At 34.5% G+C, this 8,701-nt stretch overlaps 1 long non-coding RNA gene across 1 annotated transcript; it reads right to left on the bottom strand.

Moving 5' to 3' along the window:
• Positions 1–554: 554 nt before the first annotated feature.
• LOC117877654 lies at positions 555–8,283 on the bottom strand. The gene is made up of 2 exons (XR_004645781.1): positions 7,287–8,283; positions 555–4,911 (listed from the first exon to the last, which is right to left on the bottom strand). It is a non-coding gene; the product is annotated as an uncharacterized LOC117877654 (long non-coding RNA).
• Positions 8,284–8,701: the final 418 nt, after the last annotated feature.

Here is an 8,701-nt window from a genome sequence, read left to right as displayed (position 1 = left end):
ACGAAATAGGCCCCTGAAAGAATACCAAATCAGTCTGTGTTAAACTTATTTTGCACACTAACTGCAAAATATGTGCATTTTTAAATAATTTGTCACTTTAATACTCTTTTCTGATCAACTTACATCCCCTGTCACTTTTGAAATTAACTCCATGTACTCCCTTTTAATCAGTCTCTTCCTTGGCTCCTCCACTGAAAAGCTTTCCTGTTTGAAAGGATGCTCTTCCTGTTCTTTACCATGAGTATCCTCAGACTGCGTCTCACTGGGTTAGTTGTAATCTTCCATGGTCCCCTTTCAATGTTTAAAGCAAACTCCTCATTGACTTCAATGGGACCATGAGTGGGCCTCTGCAAACAATCATATTTATTAAAAGTTGTAAAATACTTCACTATTTTCTCCATTTGCTAGAGTAATACAAAAGTGTTTGGGTACTAGTCTGAAAGCGATTTTATTTCCAGGATGCCTCATTTCAATTGATTAAAATAGAAATAATGAAATGTGAAAAAGTTTTCCTTTGAACTTAACTTGTAGCACTTGCAACCAAAAGCTTCAAAGTCTTTTTTATTTAATGGCAAAGTTTATTCAATTTTATAATAACAATTAAAAGACAAAACATTAAAAATTTGCAGTTCAAAACATGCACATTCACAAAATGCCAATGACATGTAACACTGCATTGAACTGAAAGCGTTACTAAAATTTAATAAAACACACAGGGCATTTAATGTCCAGTTAAAACTAAACCTGAGAAAAACTACCATAAACACTGAGTCAATAACTCTCCATTCATGCAGCTTCACAATTTCCACAACAGTTTCAGCAGTAATGGTTCAGTGGAGCTGGAAAATCCTACCTTACCTTGAACGCAAACTTTGCTTTGACATAGTAGCTGTCTTTCACAGCAATTTATACTTATGAAACACTGAAATACTTAATGAAAAATCAAGTCAAACGAGAAAAACAATATTAATGCATTTATGGCTTCTAGTCTAGAATAAAGAAACACTAAAACATGATTTTAGCTTTACATGTTCTGATCACAGCTTTGCAATTACTAATTGTTGAATGTATGGAAAAGCTTATGTTTAATTCAAAATACGTAAAAAACAAAGGGCCCAAACTTACAGCTGCTTTTATACAATATAAATCAAGATTAAAAAAAAAATGGGAAAACACTATTTTCCCTTCCTTCAATTTAATGTACATTCTAATTCAAGGTTAAGGCAACAAAGGAAGCTCCTTGTGACATTTTGTAAAATATTTTTTTGTGATATGGTGGATTTTAAGGGGTTTATGGGAATCTTTAGCAATCTGTTACTGTCTCAAAATATTTTCTCTGTCATTTTGACACAAATAGAAATATGATTTATTATATATCTATTGAGGCTGCTTTCCACATATAAGCCTAAATTCAGGAAATGGCAAAAGAAAGTCCAAATACAAATGATGATTAAGCTTAATAAAATTTCTTAACAATTAATTAACCTTTTGAATAACTGTTGCATTCTTATAAGTAATTAAAATAACAATATGCACACAAGATCGATTGATTTCTGACTGGCACTGTTTTGGCTTAATTGAAGGAACATTTTTTAATGATAGTTTGTAATTGTCATGCAGTGCACATAAGGCAGACTGCAAATTACCATGTGAATTCCATATTGGACTTTATTCACACAAAATTAAAGGTTTAAGTGATCAGAATAAATGCATTATGATTAGCTATTGTAATTTGACTAAACTATTTTTTTCATTAAAATAAATACCTGCATAACCAATGGCTCAAATAAACAAACACGTGGTATACTAAATAAATAATATACTATCTTTCTATGCACTTTAACAATGTGCAAATAAACTGTGTATTGTATACCTGAACTGATTTAAAAAAAAAATCTGTTTTACACAGGCACATTTTGAAGTGGAACTGTATAAGCAGTAAAAAAGCATTTTTTACTAACTTTCTAAGCAGGACTATTATCTCACAATTGATTACCATCAGACAATAAGCAACATCTAGTATGTGTAAAAAAAAAAAATCCAAAACAGACTTACAATTGGGGAATAAAAGTACATATACCAACTCAAACTCAAAATACATTTTGTGGGGCACTACTTAAAATTAAAATGTGTAAAATCACACAAGGACGACACACAGGATGATGAGCTTACACCAGCTTTGGAAATAGAGCAATATATAACATAATGCAACATCACCAGCCAGAATTCCAATATGAGTCCAGGGTCTCAGCAAGATGTGCTAATAGCCCTCTACCTTCTTAGCAATAAATAAAAGTGGAATGGGACTAAACTGCATGTCATTTGTGTCACCAACTGTAGGTAGCTGGGCATCTTAATTTTCTGAATTCTTGTAAATATAGCACGCTTTATTTTATAGGAAGGTAAACCCAGGATAAGTGAAGCTGCTTGTAAATTTCATCACAATACAATGGTTTACACTACATTGCTTTGCTTTGCATAATTTTTGCCAAATCAATATTTATGCCTTTTACAACTGAAAAGGATTTTTAAAAATGCATTTACTTTTAAAAAGAGGCAGGGACTGAGAATTGTTTTATATTAGTTAAGTCACTGAGGAATGTCATTTAAGAAATTTGTTGAAGTCAGTCATTCTCTGATGGATGTCAAAAATAGGGATCCATATTTTAAGAAAGAGGCATGCCCCCAATTTTTTTTTCTTGCCTTAGGTCAAGTGATATGGCCCTCCCATATTGATCCATCTATTTATCTATGCCTGAAATGGCTTTTCTGAAGGCAGTTCTTCTCTGCATGACTGACTAACAGTGCTGTTTCTAGTGGAATACGTTTTCTTTGTCCCTGTGTCTTCTGTGTTCTCTTGTGTTTAAAGATCACTCAGGGAAAGGGAGAGGAAGAGAATGCATAACATACATATGAAATGTGGAGGGCCGTTCCATCAATTTGTCCTCCTAAGTATGTACTTTCATATGGTGTCTTCCTTGCTGGGGCTTTGATGTATGATGTGATTTGTATATTTTCTCAAAATGAGAGGTAAGGAAGTTGCGTAGTGTAGTGAAGTGAGATGTGAAGCCTGCATAGTGCTGAAAGGCCAGGGGACAAAGTTTTATACTTAATAAGTATATGAATAGTCAAGAAATTATTGGTAGGATAGCTTAAGTGATATACTGCTTGTTATTTACAACCTAGATTGGATGATTTTGAGGACAAAAAGTGATAAGAATGAAGTTCTTAATAACCTGAAAGGAGAATGGGAAAATTTCTGTTCCATTCTCAGACAACTGCTGTTCAAAGTAAAACTGTATCTATTTTACTTAGCCTAGCAGTATGAAAAATTTAAAAATTAAGAAGCATTTTCTCCATATAAAATAAAATTAAAATTAAATTATTATAGTGGACTTTAGGTCAGTATTAAAACAGACAAATTTAAAAAAAAAATTAAATTGGACTCTGATTGTGCCATTGTCACAAATAAACGTAACATCTGAAGAAGTTAGGCCATCATTTAAGAGTGGGCAGAGACATGCCAAATGTAATTCATTTTTTAAAATTTCTTATTACAGTTACTCCTGGTGAGAAGTGTAACTTTTACACTGCCGAGTTGAGCAAACTGTGGAAAATTTTGTTTTCTTTTGTGCATTTTCCCTCCATTTTTGTTAAAAGCTGAGAGTATGGAGGTTTGCTATGTTACAGATAAGCTGTAAAGAACTACTTCAGTATATTTGGGTGCATAGTAGGAGGTGATTCTGGTGCAAATGGAAGAGTACACACCACACAGGCTAAAGGGCATACATTGCTTTAACAAGTCATGTTCTAGATAACTAGAATAAAGATGGTGAAAAGCCCATAAATAGCTAATCTGTCTTTATGAATTAGGACAAACTTTTCTGATCAAATTGTGACCAGATGCGCATATAAAGCACAAGCATTGCAAAAATGGCTAAAATTATGATGAAGAAAGGTAAGACAGAGCAATTTTCATATTGTTTGTAATTTGAACAAAACTCAGAAATATGAGCACCATACTAAAAAGTGGCAGCCATATTAAACAATAAAAAATAAAAAGCTTGTATCAGACCAAAGGTGCAAAGTTTCACAGATTTGAAAGCTAGTGCCATAAAGGCAACTCCAATTAGGCTCATTATGCTGTATTTTTTATCAAGTATGGAGAATCAAGCATGCATTTCTGACATCAGGACTTTAAATTAATTTCATTTTAAATTTCCCTGCAAATGATACTAGAGATTCTTGAGAATTGCAATTATGGAACTTCTTTGGCAAACATATTTTTTAGGCTAGTTTCACCCAAACACCTATAGACACCTTGGTTTGAAATCTTGCTTAATAAGGTGAGTTAACACCATTAAAATGTTGGTTTGTCAGCACTTGTTGAAATCAAAAGCTTGTTACCAACTTTACTTTAAATGTATAGCCACTTATAAACCTGCACAAATGTTAATAATCTATGTATAGTGGTAATCTGACCATTAATGACGTCCCAAGTAATATGATATATGAACAATACTGATTCAGCCTCGTTGTAAATAAGTGATCTGGCAAAACACAAGGTAATTTTCAACCCCTTTTTACAAAGACAAAGCAAATACTTGTGAAAAATGCAAAGAGATGGTGTGTTACAGTAGAGTTGCACAGTGCTCATGTCTATTGAATACACTTTCAAACTTTATGAAATAAGATCATCATGGATCTTCTTGTAATCTTTGTGACTGGATCCTGCTAGCAGATCCTAGCAAAAATCTAGTAGTTTGTCTTACTTAAGTAATTCTAAGGGCTCTCTGTTGCAAGCTGTATTCCTTCACCATTCATCAGGTCTTTGTTTTGTGGTATCATAAGCTCTTATTACTTCAGATTGGGAAACTATTCCATTTTCATCTTGAGAGAATGCATAGCCATCTGCAGATAAAAACAGAAAATAGTTAAACCCTGATTAGTGTTTCAGATATTCTATAGAATTGGAAGACTTCAAACTTCAGTGAAACCAAATCAAGATATATCACATCTACTGTTTCCTCCCATCCACTAGGCCAGTGACCCTGTCAAAGAAGGAAATTAGGTTGGTCTGGCATGATCTGGTTCTTGAGAACAGCTTACAAACTGTTTAATAATTTGTTTCAGTATCTTTCCAGGTATCAAATGTAGGTATAGACTGGTCTGTAATTCCCCAGGTTGTCTTTGTTCTATATTTGCCCTTCTCTAGTCCTTTGGGACCTCACCTGTCCTCCAGGAGTTCTCAAAGATAATTGCTAATGGTTCTGAGATTGTTTCCACTACTTCCTGTAGTACCCTAGGATGAATTTCATCAGGCCCTGATGACTTGGATACATCTAACTTAACTAAATATTCTGTAACCTGTTCTTTCCCTATTTTGGCTTCCATTCCTTACCCCTTGTTGTTAATATTAATTATGTTGAATATCTGGTCACCATTAACCTTTTTAGTGAAGACTAATCCCTATTTTGCTTCAAACACCTCAGCGCTCTTGAGGTCATCAGTTATTACTTCTCCTTTTCCACTAAGTAGTAGACCTATGCTTTCCTTTGTCTTTCTCTTGTTCCTAATGTACTTAAATAACCTTTTCTTATTGCCTTTTATGTCCCTTGCTAGGTGTAACTCATTTTGTGCCTTAGCCTTTCTCATTTTGTTCTGACATGCTTGTGCTGTTCTTTGGTACTTGTCCTTAGCAATTTGTCCATATTTCCACTTTTTGTAGGATTCCTTTTTGATTTTCAGGTCATTAAAGAGCTCAGATGGAGGCATATTAGCCTCTTACTAGTCTTCCTATTTTTCATTTGTATTGGGATACTTTGCAGTTGTGCCTTTAATACTGCCGCCTTGAGAAACAGCCTGCTCTCCTGAACATGTTTTTCCCTTAGACTTTCTTCCAATGGAACCTTACCTACTAGTTCTCTGAATTTGATAAAGTCTGCTTTTTTGAAGTCCATTGTCCTTATTCTTCAGCTCTCACTCCTTCCTTTTCTTAGAAATCATGAAATCTATCACTTCACGATCACTTTCACCCAAATTGCCTTCCACCTTCAGATTCTCTACCAATTCCTCCCCACTGGTGAGAATGGCTGTCCCCCAGGTTAGTTCCTCCACTTTCTGGAACAAAAAGTTGTCCCCAAACATTCCAAGAAATTACTGTGAATTTTGTGTTTTGACATATTACTTTTCCAACAATTATCTGGGTAGTTAAAGTCGATCAGTACTACCAGGTCTTGTGCTTTGGATATTTCTGTTATTTGTTCTAGAAATGCTTCATCCACCTCCTCTTCCTGATTTGGTGGTCTACAGTACACACATACAATGATGTAACCCCTTTCATTTTTAGCCAGATACTATCAACTGATCTGCCTCCCACCTCCTTCTGGACTTCAGAACATGTACATATATTCTTGATGTATAATGCAACACCTTCTCCCTTTTCACCTTGCCTGTCCTTCCTGAACAAGCCATACCACTCTATACCAATATTTCAGTCATGAGATTTATCCCACATGTGCTACTACAAATATATATACCGGGGTCGGCAACCTTTCAGAAGTGGTGTGCCGAGTCTTCATTTATTCACTCTAATTTAAGGTTTCGTGTGCCAGTAATACATTTTAACGTTTTTAGAAGGTCTCTTTCTATAAGTCTATAATATATAATTAAACTATTGTTGTATGTAAAGTAAATAAGGTTTTAAAAACATTTAAGAGGCTTCATTTAAAATTAAATTAAAATGCAGAGCCCCCCGGACCGGTGGCCAGGACCCGGGCAGTGTGAGTGCTACTGAAAATCAGCTCGCGTGCCAAAGGTTGCCTACCCTTAATATATACTATTACAGATGCAGTCATATACATTGTTTTTGTCATCTAACAAAAACAACTTTTTTATTATATATATATATATATATATATATATATATATATATTTTTTTTTTCAATAGGTGCCCTTCCTCTTTGGGAAAATCAAAATCAAAACAATTTCAGGATGATAGTCCAAACTTTACATTATCATACTTAGTAATAAAAGCTGTTTGTAATTCAAACTTAGTGTTTTAACACCAAACAGAACAGATTTGTCCTTTCTTAAAATATATCAGTATATTAGGCATATTTTTGTGTGTGTTTGTTCTAGGTAGATATCTTGTAAAAAGTGTTTTTAATAGTCCATTGTAGCAGAAATCAAGACAGTGCATTTATGACAAACAATTTTAGTAAAGTATTGTTTTGTGTCTATATTTTGAAACCGCATGTTATTCTTTTTAAACACTGAACACTTACGAAGCAAGTTTTGCTGCAGAGATTCAGAGCGGTACAAGTTCACAGGACTCTTCTTAAAGACATTCTTCAGTAGTTGAGCTCTTTCAGTTAAGCTAGAAAGAAAGTGGAAATTTGTGAAATATGTCAATATATGAATGATAATGTATAGTTTTTCCATGGGACAATAAACAAGGGCTAGCAAACTTAAAAACTGCCCATTATAAGGTAGGAAAAAATTAGCGATCAATCTTGTATTTAGGTTGTACCTGACCTAATTATTATTAGACATATGATTAAAATGGTGGCAAATTAAAATATTTGAAATACTGGGTTTATGTTTGTAAATTTCTTGGGGAGAGACTGGTTTGTGGTTATGTGTTTATACACTGACTAGCATATTGGGGACTCTAGGTGTAATCACAATACAAATAAATAAACTAACAATACTATTAAAATTGTTGAATTGCCAGATTCTGCCTGGCCCTTTTGGTGTGCAGTGTAAGGGAAGGGGATAGAGACTTCCCCAACCCAGCATGACCTGCATAAAGGCCAGGCAAAATTGCAACCCCTACATACTAAGAAGTGTAAGGATTACTCCCTACCTGCCCAACTACTGTGCCCCAAAGGGGATGGGAAGTGCAGGGAGGAGATAGCGCTAAGGCCATTTGGATGTGTCAGCCAGCCACGTGTGTGTTGGAGTATGCCGCCTCTGTGAAAGGAATTGCAGTGTGTGCACTTCTGGTGAGCTCTGGAAACTCTCAGAGGGCATTCTGCTTCTCTGGCACATTATTCCACTGATCCTTAATACAGGATATGTACAATTTACATAATCCATCCCTTAATAATTATCTCCAAAGCAGAGTTGCCAAGAATTTTTGAAATTGTTCAAGATCTGTCCCTGGGAAACAGGTGCCGTGGATAGATGATCCACTATTTTTAGAGACTGGGGTTTGAGTCTGGACTAGATACCAAATTTAAAATGGTTAGTGGCCTGATGGTAACATACATTACTTGTTTTGGTAAAGTTTTTTTTTTTAAGAAAACATTCTACAAGTACATTGATATAAAGTAACAATCCATTTGGACAAATATAAACAATCTGCCCTGTTTACTATTGTTTCATAGATTTCAAACATGTTTGATAATCTGAAGTACATGATAATTACAATTAAATGATAGTGATTAACATTTTAAAGCTGCACAGCATATCTAAATAAGAGAAATCAACACTATTTTTGTTACTGGAGGTGTCTGATTGCCTTGCTACAAATGAGTACTGCACTTTACCAAGTTGTTTTCAGAGATGCTAAGTAAATAGTAAGGGACACATTTTCACAGATATTTGCATGCGTTTACAATGCAACTAGTAGGTGCATGGTCTTTTGTGCGCAAAGTATTTTCAAAGATTTATGTGGACACCTAGGCAGGTTGAAAAT

This window comes from Trachemys scripta, chromosome 5 (genome assembly GCF_013100865.1).
Source record: "Trachemys scripta elegans isolate TJP31775 chromosome 5, CAS_Tse_1.0, whole genome shotgun sequence".
NCBI classification, from domain to species: Eukaryota; Metazoa; Chordata; order Testudines; family Emydidae; genus Trachemys; species Trachemys scripta.
This window is presented reverse-complemented; position numbering and strand designations above follow the sequence as displayed.